Source organism: Saccoglossus kowalevskii, chromosome 2 (assembly GCF_978046115.1).
Source record: "Saccoglossus kowalevskii chromosome 2, keSacKowa6.1, whole genome shotgun sequence".
NCBI classification, from domain to species: domain Eukaryota; kingdom Metazoa; phylum Hemichordata; class Enteropneusta; family Harrimaniidae; genus Saccoglossus; species Saccoglossus kowalevskii.
In genome coordinates, this window is record NC_140642.1 from 43074023 (window position 1) to 43089602 (window position 15580).

At 45.0% G+C, this 15580-nt stretch overlaps 1 protein-coding gene across 1 annotated transcript in view; it reads left to right on the top strand.

The window, feature by feature from the left end:
• Window positions 1-15580, top strand: part of LOC144353126 (uncharacterized) — a 126923-nt gene that overhangs the window by 35998 nt on the left and 75345 nt on the right. The gene's annotated exons all lie outside the window — the stretch shown is intronic.

Below are 15580 nucleotides of genomic sequence, written 5' to 3' on the forward strand. Positions count from 1 at the left end.
AACCTTCAGTCTTGTTTTGACTATTGGGTGTAGGGGTGAGAGATGGTCTGGTATGTGTGGCAACCCTTATTTTTGTTTTGACTATTGGGTGTGGGTAGAGAGATGGTCTGATATGTGATACAACCCTCAATCTTGTTTTGACTATTTGGTGTGGGGGTGAGAGATGGTCTGGTATGTGTGACAACCCTTATTCTTGTTTGACTATTGGGTGTGGGGTGAGAGATGGTCTGATATGTGATACAACCCTCAGTCTTGTTTTGATCTTTGGGTATGGGGGTGAGAGATGGTCTGATATGTGTGGCAACCCTTATTTTTGTTTTGACTATTGGGTGTGGGTAGAGAGATGGTCTGATATGTGATACAACCCTCAATCTTGTTTTGACTATTTGGTGTGGGGGTGAGAGATGGTCTGATATGTGTGGCAACCCTTATTCTTGTTTGACTATTGGGTGTGGGGTGAGAGATGGTCTGATATGTGATACAACCCTCAGTCTTGTTTTGACTATTGGGTGTGGGGTGAGAGATGGTCTGGTATGTGTGACAACCCTCAGTCTTGTTTTGATCTTTGGGTATGGGGGTGAGAGATGGTCTGATATGTGATACAACCCTCAGTCTTGTTTTGACTATTGGGTGTGGGGGTGAGAGATGGTCTGGTATGTGTGACAACCCTCAGTCTTGTGTTGACTATTGGTTGTAGGGGTGAGAGATGGTCTGATGTGTGTTACAACCCTCAGTCTTGTTTTGACTATTGGGTGTAAGGGTGAGAGATGGTCTGATATGTGTTACAACCCTCAGTCTTGTGTTGACAAATTGGGTGTAGGGGTGAGAGATGGTCTGATATGTGATACAACCCTCAGTCTTGTGTTGACTATTGGGTGTAGGGGTGAGAGATGGTCTGATATGTGTTACAACCCTCAGTCTTGTTTTTGACTATTGGGTATGGGGGTGAGAGATGGTCTGATATGTATTACAACCCTCAGTCTTGTTTTGACTATTGGGTGTAGGGGTGAGAGATGGGCTGGTATGTGTGACAACCCTCAGTCTTGTTTTGACTATTGGGTGTGGGGGTGAGAGATGGTCTGATATGTGTGACAAGCCTTATTCGTGTTTTGACTATTCGGTGTATGGGTGAGAGATGGTCTGATATGTGATACAACCCTCAGTCTTGTGTTGACTATTGGGTGTGGGGTGAGAAATGGTCTGATATGTGTGACAACCCTCAGTCTTGTTTTGACTATTGGGTGTAGGGGTGAGAGATGGTCTGATATGTGATACAACCCTCAAGTCTTGTGTTGACTATTGGGTGTAGGGGTGAGAGATGGTCTGATAAGTGTGACAACCCTCAGTCTTGTTTTGACTATTGGGTGTAGGGGTGAGAGATGGTCTGATATGTGTGACAACCCTCAGTCTTGTTTTGACTATTGGGTGTAGGGGTGAGAGATGGTCTGATAAGTGTGACAACCTTCAGTCTTGTTTTGATCTTTGGGTATGGGGGTGAGAGATGGTCTGATATGTGTGGCAACCCTTATTCTTGTTTTGACTATTGGGTGTAGGGGTGAGAGATGGTCTGATAAGTGTGACAACCTTCAGTCTTGTTTTGATCTTTGGGTATGGGGGTGAGAGATGGTCTGATATGTGTGGCAACCCTTATTCTTGTTTTGACTATTGGGTGTGGGGGTGAGAGATGGTCTGATATGTGTGACAAGCCTTATTCGTGTTTTGACTATTCGGTGTATGGGTGAGAGATGGTCTGATATGTGATACAACCCTCAGTCTTGTGTTGACTATTGGGTGTGGGGTGAGAAATGGTCTGATATGTGTGACAACCCTCAGTCTTGTTTTGACTATTGGGTGTAGGGGTGAGAGATGGTCTGATATGTGATACAACCCTCAAGTCTTGTGTTGACTATTGGGTGTAGGGGTGAGAGATGGTCTGATACGTGTGACAACCCTCAGTCTTGTTTTGACTATTGGGTGTAGGGGTGAGAGATGGTCTGATATGTGTGACAACCCTCAGTCTTGTTTTGACTATTGGGTGTAGGGGTGAGAGATGGTCTGATAAGTGTGACAACCTTCAGTCTTGTTTTGATCTTTGGGTATGGGGGTGAGAGATGGTCTGATATGTGTGGCAACCCTTATTCTTGTTTTGACTATTGGGTGTGGGTTGAGAGATGGTCTGATATGTGATACAACCCTCAGTCTTGTTTTGACTATTGGGTGTGGGGTGAGAGATGGTCTGGTATGTGTGACAACCTTCAGTCTTGTTTTGATCTTTGGGTATGGGGGTGAGAGATGGTCTGATATGTGTGGCAACCCTTATTCTTGTTTTGACTATTGGGTGTGGGGTGAGAGATGGTCTGATATGTGATACAACCCTCAGTCTTGTTTTGACTATTGGGTGTGGGGGTGAGAGATGGTCTGATATGTGTGACAACCCTCAGTCTTGTTTTGACTATTGGGTGTAGGGGTGAGAGATGGTCTGATATGTGATACAACCCTCAGTCTTGTGTTGACTATTGGGTGTAGGGGTGAGAGATGGTCTGATAAGTGTGACAACCCTCAGTCTTGTTTTGACTATTGGGTGTAGGGGTGAGAGATGGTCTGATAAGTGTGACAACCCTCAGTCTTGTTTTGACTATTGGGTGTAGGGGTGAGAGATGGTCTGATATGTGCGACAACCCTTATTCTTGTTTTGACTATTGGGTGTAGGGGTGAGAGATGGTCTGATAAGTGTGACAACCTTCAGTCTTGTTTTGACTATTGGGTGTAGGGGTGAGAGATGGTCTGGTATGTGTGGCAACCCTTATTCTTGTTTGACTATTGGGTGTGGGGTGAGAGATGGTCTGATATGTGATACAACCCTCAGTCTTGTTTTGATCTTTGGGTATGGGGGTGAGAGATGGTCTGATATGTGTGGCAACCCTTATTTTTGTTTTGACTATTGGGTGTGGGTAGAGAGATGGTCTGATATGTGATACAACCCTCAATCTTGTTTTGACTATTTGGTGTGGGGGTGAGAGATGGTCTGATATGTGTGGCAACCCTTATTCTTGTTTGACTATTGGGTGTGGGGTGAGAGATGGTCTGATATGTGATACAACCCTCAGTCTTGTTTTGACTATTGGGTGTGGGGTGAGAGATGGTCTGGTATGTGTGACAACCCTCAGTCTTGTTTTGATCTTTGGGTATGGGGGTGAGAGATGGTCTGATATGTGATACAACCCTCAGTCTTGTTTTGACTATTGGGTGTGGGGGTGAGAGATGGTCTGGTATGTGTGACAACCCTCAGTCTTGTGTTGACTATTGGTTGTAGGGGTGAGAGATGGTCTGATGTGTGTTACAACCCTCTGTCTTGTTTTGACTATTGGGTGTAAGGGTGAGAGATGGTCTGATATGTGTTACAACCCTCAGTCTTGTGTTGACAAATTGGGTGTAGGGGTGAGAGATGGTCTGATATGTGATACAACCCTCAGTCTTGTGTTGACTATTGGGTGTAGGGGTGAGAGATGGTCTGATATGTGTTACAACCCTCAGTCTTGTTTTTGACTATTGGGTATGGGGGTGAGAGATGGTCTGATATGTATTACAACCCTCAGTCTTGTTTTGACTATTGGGTGTAGGGGTGAGAGATGGGCTGGTATGTGTGACAACCCTCAGTCTTGTTTTGACTATTGGGTGTGGGGGTGAGAGATGGTCTGATATGTGTGACAAGCCTTATTCGTGTTTTGACTATTCGGTGTATGGGTGAGAGATGGTCTGATATGTGATACAACCCTCAGTCTTGTGTTGACTATTGGGTGTGGGGTGAGAAATGGTCTGATATGTGTGACAACCCTCAGTCTTGTTTTGACTATTGGGTGTAGGGGTGAGAGATGGTCTGATATGTGATACAACCCTCAAGTCTTGTGTTGACTATTGGGTGTAGGGGTGAGAGATGGTCTGATATGTGTGACAACCCTCAGTCTTGTTTTGACTATTGGGTGTGGGGGTGAGAGATGGTCTGGTATGTGTGACAACCTTCAGTCTTGTTTTGATCTTTGGGTATGGGGGTGAGAGATGGTCTGATATGTGTGGCAACCCTTATTCTTGTTTTGACTATTGGGTGTAGGGGTGAGAGATGGTCTGATAAGTGTGACAACCTTCAGTCTTGTTTTGATCTTTGGGTATGGGGGTGAGAGATGGTCTGATATGTGTGGCAACCCTTATTCTTGTTTTGACTATTGGGTGTGGGGGTGAGAGATGGTCTGATATGTGTGACAAGCCTTATTCGTGTTTTGACTATTCGGTGTATGGGTGAGAGATGGTCTGATATGTGATACAACCCTCAGTCTTGTGTTGACTATTGGGTGTGGTGTGAGAAATGGTCTGATATGTGTGACAACCCTCAGTCTTGTTTTGACTATTGGGTGTAGGGGTGAGAGATGGTCTGATATGTGATACAACCCTCAAGTCTTGTGTTGACTATTGGGTGTAGGGGTGAGAGATGGTCTGATAAGTGTGACAACCCTCAGTCTTGTTTTGACTATTGGGTGTAGGGGTGAGAGATGGTCTGATATGTGTGACAACCCTCAGTCTTGTTTTGACTATTGGGTGTAGGGGTGAGAGATGGTCTGATAAGTGTGACAACCTTCAGTCTTGTTTTGATCTTTGGGTATGGGGGTGCGAGATGGTCTGATATGTGTGGCAACCCTTATTCTTGTTTTGACTATTGGGTGTGGGTTGAGAGATGGTCTGATATGTGATACAACCCTCAGTCTTGTTTTGACTATTGGGTGTGGGGTGAGAGATGGTCTGGTATGTGTGACAACCTTCAGTCTTGTTTTGATCTTTGGGTATGGGGGTGAGAGATGGTCTGATATGTGTGGCAACCCTTATTCTTGTTTTGACTATTGGGTGTGGGGTGAGAGATGGTCTGATATGTGATACAACCCTCAGTCTTGTTTTGACTATTGGGTGTGGGGGTGAGAGATGGTCTGGTATGTGTGACAACCTTCAGTCTTGTTTTGATCTTTGGGTATGGGGGTGAGAGATGGTCTGATATGTGTGGCAACCCTTATTCTTGTTTTGACTATTGGGTGTGGGGTGAGAGATGGTCTGGTATGTGTGACAACCTTCAGTCTTGTTTTGATCTTTGGGTATGGGGGTGAGAGATGGTCTGATATGTGTGGCAACCCTTATTCTTGTTTTGACTATTGGGTGTGGGGTGAGAGATGGTCTGATATGTGATACAACCCTCAGTCTTGTGTTGACTATTGGGTGTAGGGGTGAGAGATGGTCTGGTATGTGTGACAACCCTCAGTCTTGTGTTGACTATTGGTTGTAGGGGTGAGAGATGGTCTGATATGTGTTACAACCCTCAGTCTTGTGTTGACAAATTGGGTGTAGGGGTGAGAGATGGTCTGATATGTGATACAACCCTCAGTCTTGTGTTGACTATTGGGTGTGGGGGGTGAGAGATGGTCTGGTACATGTATGTGTGACAACCCTCAGTCTTGTGTTGACTATTGGTTGTAGGGGTGAGAGATGGTCTGATATGTGTTACAACCCTCAGTCTTGTGTTGACAAATTGGGTGTAGGGGTGAGAGATGGTCTGATATGTGATACAACCCTCAGTCTTGTGTTGACTATTGTGTGTAGGGGTGAGAGATGGTCTGATATGTGTTACAACCCTCAGTCTTGTTTTTGACTATTGGGTATGGGGGTGAGAGATGGTCTGATATGTATTACAACCCTCAGTCTTGTTTTGACAATTGGGTGTAGGGGTGAGAGATGGGCTGGTATGTGTGACAACCCTCAGTCTTGTTTTGACGATTGGGTGTGGGGGTGAGAGATGGTCTGATATGTGTGACAACCCTTTTCGTGTTTTGACTATTGGGTGTATGGGTGAGAGATGGTCTGATATGTGATACAACCCTCAGTCTTGTGTTGACTATTGGGTGTGGGGTGAGAAATGGTTTGATATGTGTGACAACCCTCAGTCTTGTCTGGTACATATGTGTGACAACCCTCAGTCTTGTTTTGACTATTGGGTGTGGGGGTGAGAGATGGTCTGATATGTGATACAACCCTCAGTCTTGTTTTGACTATTGGGAGTTGGGGTGAGAGATGGTCTGATATGTGATACAACCCTCAGTCTTGTTTTGACTATTGGGTATGGTGGTGAGAGATGGTCTGATATGTGTTACAACCCTCATTCTTGTTTTGACTATTGGGTGTAGGGGTGGGAGATGGTCTGATATGTGTTACTACCCTTATTTTTGTTTTGACTTTTGGGTGCAGGGGTGAGAGATTGTCTGATATGTGATACAACCCTCAGTCTTGTTTTGACTATTGGGTGTAGGGGTGAGAGATGGTCTGATATGTGATACAACCCTCAGTCTTGTTTTGACTATTGGGAGTAGGGGTGAGAGATGGTCTGATATGTGTGACAGCCATCAGTCTTGTTTTGACTATTGGGTGTAGGGGTGAGAGATGGTCTGATATGTGCGACAACCCTTATTCTTGTTTTGACTATTGGGTGTAGGGGTGAGAGATGGTCTGATAAGTGTGACAACCGTCAGTCTTGTGTTTACAAATTGGGTGTGGGGGTGGGAGATGGTCTGATATGTGTGACAGCCATCAGTCTTGTTTTGACTATTGGGTGTAGGGGTGAGAGATGGTCTGATATGTGTTACAACCCTCAGTCTTGTGTTGACAAATTGGGTGTGGGGGTGAGAGATGGTCTGATATGTGCGACAACCCTTCGTCCTTCTTTGACTATTGGGTGTAGGGGTGAGAGATGGTCTGATATGTGTGACAACCCTCAGTCTTGTTTTGACTATTGGGTGTAGGGGTGAGAGATGGTCTGATATGTGTTACAACCCTCAGTCTTGTGTTGACAAACTGGGTGTGGGGATGAGAGATGGTCTGATATGTGCGACAACCCTCATTCTTGTTTTGACTATTGGGTGTAGGGGTGAGAGATGGTCTGATAAGTGTGACAACCCTCAGTCTTGTTTTGACTATTGGGTGTAGGGGTGAGAGATGGTCTGATATGTGTGACAACCCTCAGTCTTGTTTTGACTATTGGGTGTAGGGGTGAGAGATGGTCTGATATGTGTGACAACCCTTATTCTTGTTTTGACTATTGGGTGTAGGGGTGAGAGATGGTCTGATAAGTGTGACAACCTTCAGTCTTGTTTTGATCTTTGGGTATGGGGGTGAGAGATGGTCTGATATGTGATACAACCCTTAATCTTGTTTTGACTATTTGGTGTGGGGGTGAGAGATGGTCTGATATGTGTGGCAACCCTTATTCTTGTTTTGACTATTGGGTGTGGGGTGAGAGATGGTCTGATATGTGATACAACCCTCAGTCTTGTTTTGACTATTGGGTGTGGGGTGAGAGATGGTCTGGTATGTGTGACAACCCTCAGTCTTGTTTTGATCTTTGGGTATGGGGGTGAGAGATGGTCTGATATGTGTGGCAACCCTTATTCTTGTTTTGACTATTGGGTGTGGGGTGAGAGATGGTCTGATATGTGATACAACCCTCAGTCTTGTTTTGACTATTGGGTGTGGGGGTGAGAGATGGTCTGATATGTGATACAACCCTCAGTCTTGTGTTGACTATTGGGTGTAGGGGTGAGAGATGGTCTGATATGTGTTACAACCCTCAGTCTTGTTTTTCACTATTGGGTATGGGGGTGAGAGATGGTCTGATATGTATTACAACCCTCAGTCTTGTTTTGACTATTGGGTGTAGGGGTGAGAGATGGGCTGGTATGTGTGACAACCCTCAGTCTTGTTTTGACTATTGGGTGTAGGGGTGAGAGATGGGCTGGTATGTGTGACAACCCTCAGTCTTGTTTTGACTATTGGGTGTAGGGGTGAGAGGTGGTCTGATATGTGATACAACCCTCAGTCTTGTGTTGACTATTGGGTGTGGGGTGATAAATGGTCTGATATGTGTGACAACCCTCAGTCTTGTGTTGACTATTGGGTGTAGGGGTGAGAGATGGTCTGATATGTGTTACAACCCTCAGTCTTGTTTTGACTATTGGGTGTAGGGGTGAGAGATGGTCTGGTACATATGTGTGACAACCCTCAGTCTTGTTTTGACTATTGGGTGTGGGTGTGAGAGATGGTCTGATATGTGATACAACCTTCAGTCTTGTTTTGACTATTGGGAGTTGGGGTGAGAGATGGTCTGATATGTGTTACAACCCTCAGTCTTGTTTTGACTATTGGGTGTGGGGGTGAGAGATGGTCTGATATGTGATACAACCCTCATTCTTGTTTTGACTATTGGGAGTTGGGGTGAGAGATGGTCTGATATGTGATACAACCCTCAGTCTTGTTTTGACTATTGGGTATGGTGGTGAGAGATGGTCTGATATGTGTTACAACCCTCATTCTTGTTTTGACTATTGGGTGTAGGGGTGGGAGATGGTCTGATATGTGTTACTACCCTTATTCTTGTTTTGACTTTTGGGTGTAGGGGTGAGAGATTGTCTGATATGTGATACAACCCTCAGTCTTGTTTTGACTATTGGGTGTAGGGGTGAGAGATGGTCTGATATGTGATACAACCCTCAGTCTTGTTTTGACTATTGGGAGTAGGGGTGAGAGATGGTCTGATATGTGTGACAGCCATCAGTCTTGTTTTGACTATTGGGTGTAGGGGTGAGAGATGGTCTGATATGTGATACAACCCTCCGTCTTCTTTTGACTTGGGTGTAGGTGTGAGAGATGGTCTGATATGTGTTACAACCGTCAGTCTTGCGTTTACAAATTGGGTGTGGGGGTGGGAGATGGTCTGATATGTGTGACAGCCATCAGTCTTGTTTTGACTATTGGGTGTAGGGGTGAGAGATGGTCTGATATGTGTTACAACCCTCAGTCTTGTGTTGACAAATTGGGTGTGGGGGTGAGAGATGGTCTGATATGTGCGACAACCCTCCTTCTTTTGACTATTGGGTGTAGGGGTGAGAGATGGTCTGATATGTGTGACAACCCTCAGTCTTGTTTTGACTATTGGGTGTAGGGGTGAGAGATGGTCTGATATGTGTTACAACCCTCAGTCTTGTGTTGACAAATTGGGTGTGGGGTTGAGAGATGGTCTGATATGTGCGACAACCCTCATTCTTGTTTTGACTATTGAGTGTAGGGGTGAGAGATGGTCTGATATGTGTTACAACCCTCAGTCTTGTGTTGACAAATTGGGTGTGGGGGTGAGAGATGGTCTGATATGTGTTACAACCCTCAGTCTTGTTTTGACTATTGGGTGTAGGGGTGAGAGATGGTCTGATATGTGTTACAACCCTCAGTCTTGTTTTGACTATTGAGTGTGGGGGTGAGAAATGGTCTGATATGTGATACAACGCTCAGTCTTATTTTGATCTTTGGGTGTGGGAGTGAGAGATGGTCTGATATGTGATACAACCCTTAGTCTTGTTTTGATCTTTGGGTATGGGGGTGAGATATGGTCTGATATGTGGTACAACCCACAGTTTTGTGTTTACAAATTGGGTGTGGGGTTGAGAGATGGTCTGGTATGTGTTACAACCCTAAGTCTTGTTTTGACCTTTGGGTATGGGGGTGAGAGATGGTCTGATATGTGATACAACCCTCAGTCTTGTTTTGATCTTTGGGTATGGGGGTGAGAGATGGTCTGATATGTGTTACAACCCACAGTTTTGTTTTGATCTTTGGGTATGGGGGTGAGAGATGGTCTGATATGTGATACAACCCTCAGTCTTGTTTTGATCTTTGGGTATGGGGGTGAGAGATGGTCTGATATGTGATACAACCCTCACTCTTGTTTTTGTCCTTTGGGTATGGGGGTGAGAGATGGTCTGATATGTGTTACAACCCTCAGTCTTGTTTTAACTATTGGGTGTGGGGGTGGGAGATGGTCTGGTATGTGTGACAACCCTCAGCCTTGTTTTGATCTTTAGGTATGGGGGTGAGAGATGGTCTGATATGTGATACAACCCTCAGTCTTGTTTTGATCTTTGGGTATGGGGGTGAGAGATGGTCTGATATGTGTTACAACCCACAGTTTTGTTTTGACTATTGGGTATGGGGGTGAGAGATGGTCTGATATGTGATACAACCCTCAGTCTTGTTTTGACTATTGGGTGTAGGGGTGAGAGATGGTCTGATATGTGATACAACCGTCAGTCTTGTTTTGATTTTTGGGTGTGGGGTGAGACATGGTCTGATATGTGATACAACCCTCAGTCTGGTTTTGATCTTTGGGTATGGGGGTGAGAGATGGTCTGGTATGTGTGACAAACCTCAGTCTTGTTTTGACTATTGGGTGTAGGGGTGAGAGATGGTCTGATATGTGTTACAACCCTCGTCTTGTTTTGACTATTGGGTGTAGGGGTGAGAGATGGTCTGATATGTGTGACAGCCATCTGTCTTGTTTTGACTATTGGGTGTAGGGGTGAGAGATGGTCTGATATGTGATACAACCCTCAGTCTTGTTTTGCCTATTGGGTGTAGGGGTGAGAGATGGTCTGATATGTGATACTACCCTCAGTCTTGTTTTGACTATTGGGTGTAGGGGTGAGAGATGGTCTGATATGTGTGACAGCCATCTGTCTTGTTTTGACTATTGGGTGTAGGGGTGAGAGATGGTCTGATATGTGATACAACCCTCAGTCTTGTTTTGCCTATTGGGTGTAGGGGTGAGAGATGGTCTGGTATGTGTGACAAACCTCAGTCTTGTTTTGACTATTGGGTGTAGGGGTGAGAGATGGTCTGATATGTGTTACAACCCTCGTCTTGTTTTGACTATTGGGTGTAGGGGTGAGAGATGGTCTGATATGTGTTACAACCCTCGTCTTGTTTTGACTATTGGGTGTAGGGGTGAGAGATGGTCTGATATGTGTTACAACCCTCAGTCTTGTTTTGACTATTGGGTGTAGGGGTGAGAGATGGTCTGGTACATATGTGTGACAACCCTCAGTCTTGTTTTGACTATTGGGTGTGGGGGTGAGAGATGGTCTGATATGTGATACAACCCTCAGTCTTGTTTTGACTATTGGGAGTTGGGGTGAGAGATGGTCTGATATGTGATACAACCCTCAGTCTTGTTTTGACTATTGGGTATGGTGGTGAGAGATGGTCTGATATGTGATACAACCCTCAGTCTTGTTTTGACTATTGGGTGTAGGGGTGAGCGATGGTCTGGTATGTGTTACAACCCTCAGTCTTGTTTTGACTATTGAGTGTGGGGGTGAGAAATGGTCTGATATGTGATACAACGCTCAGTCTTATTTTGATCTTTGAGTGTGGGAGTGAGAGATGGTCTGATATGTGATACAACCCTCAGTCTTGTTTTGATCTTTGGGTATGGGGGTGAGATATGGTCTGATATGTGGTACAACCCACAGTTTTGTGTTTACAAATTGGGTGTGGGGTTGAGAGATGGTCTGGTATGTGTTACAACCCTAAGTCTTGTTTTGACCTTTGGGTATGGGGGTGAGAGATGGTCTGATATGTGATACAACCCTCAGTCTTGTTTTGATCTTTGGGTATGGGGGTGAGAGATGGTCTGATATGTGTTACAACCCACAGTTTTGTTTTGACTATTGGGTGTGGGGGTGGGAGATGGTCTGATATATGTGACAACCCTCAGCCTTGTTTTGATCTTTGGGTATGGGGGTGAGAGATGGTCTGATATGTGATACAACCCTCAGTCTTGTTTTGATCTTTGGGTATGGGGGTGAGAGATGGTCTGATATGTGATACAACCCTCACTCTTGTTTTTGTCCTTTGGGTATGGGGGTGAGAGATGGTCTGATATGTGTTACAACCCTCAGTCTTGTTTTAACTATTGGGTGTGGGGGTGGGAGATGGTCTGGTATGTGTGACAACCCTCAGCCTTGTTTTGATCTTTAGGTATGGGGGTGAGAGATGGTCTGATATGTGATACAACCCTCAGTCTTGTTTTGATCTTTGGGTATGGGGGTGAGAGATGGTCTGATATGTGTTACAACCCACAGTTTTGTTTTGACTATTGGGTATGGGGGTGAGAGATGGTCTGATATGTGATACAACCCTCAGTCTTGTTTTGACTATTGGGTGTAGGGGTGAGAGATGGTCTGATATGTGATACAACCGTCAGTCTTGTTTTGATTTTTGGGTGTGGGGTGAGACATGGTCTGATATGTGATACAACCCTCAGTCTGGTTTTGATCTTTGGGTATGGGGGTGAGAGATGGTCTGATATGTGATACAACCCTCAGTCTTGTTTTGACTATTGGGAGTTGGGGTGAGAGATGGTCTGATATGTGATACAACCCTCAGTCTTGTTTTGACTATTGGGTATGGTGGTGAGAGATGGTCTGATATGTGATACAACCCTCAGTCTTGTTTTGACTATTGGGTGTAGGGGTGAGCGATGGTCTGGTATGTGTGACAAACCTCAGTCTTGTTTTGACTATTGGGTGTAGGGGTGAGAGATGGTCTGATATGTGTGACAAACCTCAGTCTTGTTTTGACTATTGGGTGTAGGGGTGAGAGATGGTCTGGTACATATGTGTGACAACCCTCAGTCTTGTTTTGACTATTGGGTGTGGGGGTGAGAGATGGTCTGATATGTGATACAACCCTCAGTCTTGTTTTGACTATTGGGTGTAGGGGTGAGAGATGGTCTGGTACATATGTGTGACAACCCTCAGTCTTGTTTTGACTATTGGGTATGGTGGTGAGAGATGGTCTGATATGTGTTACAACCCTCATTCTTGTTTTGACTATTGGGAGTTGGGGTGAGAGATGGTCTGATATGTGATACAACCCTCAGTCTTGTTTTGACCATTGGGTATGGTGGTGAGAGATGGTCTGATATGTGTTACAACCCTCATTCTTGTTTTGACTATTGGGTGTAGGGGTGGGAGATGGTCTGATATGTGTTACTACCCTTATTCTTGTTTTGACTTTTGGGTGTAGGGGTGAGAGATTGTCTGATATGTGATACAACCCTCAGTCTTGTTTTGACTATTGGGTGTAGGGGTGAGAGATGGTCTGATATGTGATACAACCCTCAGTCTTGTTTTGACTATTGGGAGTAGGGGTGAGAGATGGTCTGATATGTGTGACAGCCATCAGTCTTGTTTTGACTATTGGGTGTAGGGGTGAGAGATGGTCTGATATGTGATACAACCCTCCGTCTTCTTTTGACTTGGGTGTAGGTGTGAGAGATGGTCTGATATGTGTTACAACCGTCAGTCTTGTGTTTACAAATTGGGTGTGGGGGTGGGAGATGGTCTGATATGTGTGACAGCCATCAGTCTTGTTTTGACTATTGGGTGTAGGGGTGAGAGATGGTCTGATATGTGTTACAACCCTCAGTCTTGTGTTGACAAATTGGGTGTGGGAGTGAGAGATGGTCTGATATATGCGACAACCCGCCTTCTTCTTTTGACTATTGGGTGTAGGGGTGAGAGATGGTCTGATATGTCTGACAACCCTCAGTCTTCTTTTGACTATTGGGTGTAAGGGTGAGAGATGGTCTGATATGTGTTACAACCCTCAGTCTTGTGTTGACAAATTGGGTGTGGGGGTGAGAGATGGTCTGATATGTGATACAACCCTCAGTCTTGTTTTGACTATTGGGTATGGTGGTGAGAGATGGTCTGATATGTGTTACAACCCTCATTCTTGTTTTGACTATTGGGTGTAGGGGTGGGAGATGGTCTGATATGTGTTACTACCCTTATTCTTGTTTTGACTTTTGGGTGTAGGGGTGAGAGATTGTCTGATATGTGATACAACCCTCAGTCTTGTTTTGACTATTGGGTGTAGGGGTGAGAGATGGTCTGATATGTGATACAACCCTCAGTCTTGTTGTGACTATTGGGAGTAGGGGTGAGAGATGGTCTGATATGTGTGACAGCCATCAGTCTTGTTTTGACTATTGGGTGTAGGGGTGAGAGATGGTCTGATATGTGATACAACCCTCCGTCTTCTTTTGACTTGGGTGTAGGTGTGAGAGATGGTCTGATATGTGTTACAACCGTCAGTCTTGTGTTTACAAATTGGGTGTGGGGGTGGGAGATGGTCTGATATGTGTGACAGCCATCAGTCTTGTTTTGACTATTGGGTGTAGGGGTGAGAGATGGTCTGATATGTGTTACAACCCTCAGTCTTGTGTTGACAAATTGGGTGTGGGAGTGAGAGATGGTCTGATATATGCGACAACCCTCCTTCTTCTTTTGACTATTGGGTGTAGGGGTGAGAGATGGTCTGATATGTGTGACAAACCTCAGTCTTGTTTTGACTATTGGGTGTAGGGGTGAGAGATGGTCTGGTACATATGTGTGACAACCCTCAGTCTTGTTTTGACTATTGGGTGTGGGGGTGAGAGATGGTCTGATATGTGATACAACCCTCAGTCTTGTTTTGACTATTGGGAGTTGGGGTGAGAGATGGTCTGATATGTGATACAACCCTCAGTCTTGTTTTGACTATTGGGTATGGTGGTGAGAGATGGTCTGATATGTGTTACAACCCTCATTCTTGTTTTGACTATTGGGTGTAGGGGTGGGAGATGGTCTGATATGTGTTACTACCCTTATTCTTGTTTTGACTTTTGGGTGTAGGGGTGAGAGATTGTCTGATATGTGATACAACCCTCAGTCTTGTTTTGACTATTGGGTGTAGGGGTGAGAGATGGTCTGATATGTGATACAACCCTCAGTCTTGTTTTGACTATTGGGAGTAGGGGTGAGAGATGGTCTGATATGTGTGACAGCCATCAGTCTTGTTTTGACTATTGGGTGTAGGGGTGAGAGATGGTCTGATATGTGATACAACCCTCCGTCTTCTTTTGACTTGGGTGTAGGTGTGAGAGATGGTCTGATATGTGTTACAACCGTCAGTCTTGTGTTTACAAATTGGGTGTGGGGGTGGGAGATGGTCTGATATGTGTGACAGCCATCAGTCTTGTTTTGACTATTGGGTGTAGGGGTGAGAGATGGTCTGATATGTGTTACAACCCTCAGTCTTGTGTTGACAAATTGGGTGTGGGAGTGAGAGATGGTCTGATATATGCGACAACCCGCCTTCTTCTTTTGACTATTGGGTGTAGGGGTGAGAGATGGTCTGATATGTGTGACAACCCTCAGTCTTCTTTTGACTATTGGGTGTAAGGGTGAGAGATGGTCTGATATGTGTTACAACCCTCAGTCTTGTGTTGACAAATTGGGTGTGGGGGTGAGAGATGGTCTGATATGTGATACAACCCTCAGTCTTGTTTTGACTATTGGGTATGGTGGTGAGAGATGGTCTGATATGTGTTACAACCCTCATTCTTGTTTTGACTATTGGGTGTAGGGGTGGGAGATGGTCTGATATGTGTTACTACCCTTATTCTTGTTTTGACTTTTGGGTGTAGGGGTGAGAGATTGTCTGATATGTGATACAACCCTCAGTCTTGTTTTGACTATTGGGTGTAGGGGTGAGAGATGGTCTGATATGTGATACAACCCTCAGTCTTGTTGTGACTATTGGGAGTAGGGGTGAGAGATGGTCTGATATGTGTGACAGCCATCAGTCTTGTTTTGACTATTGGGTGTAGGGGTGAGAG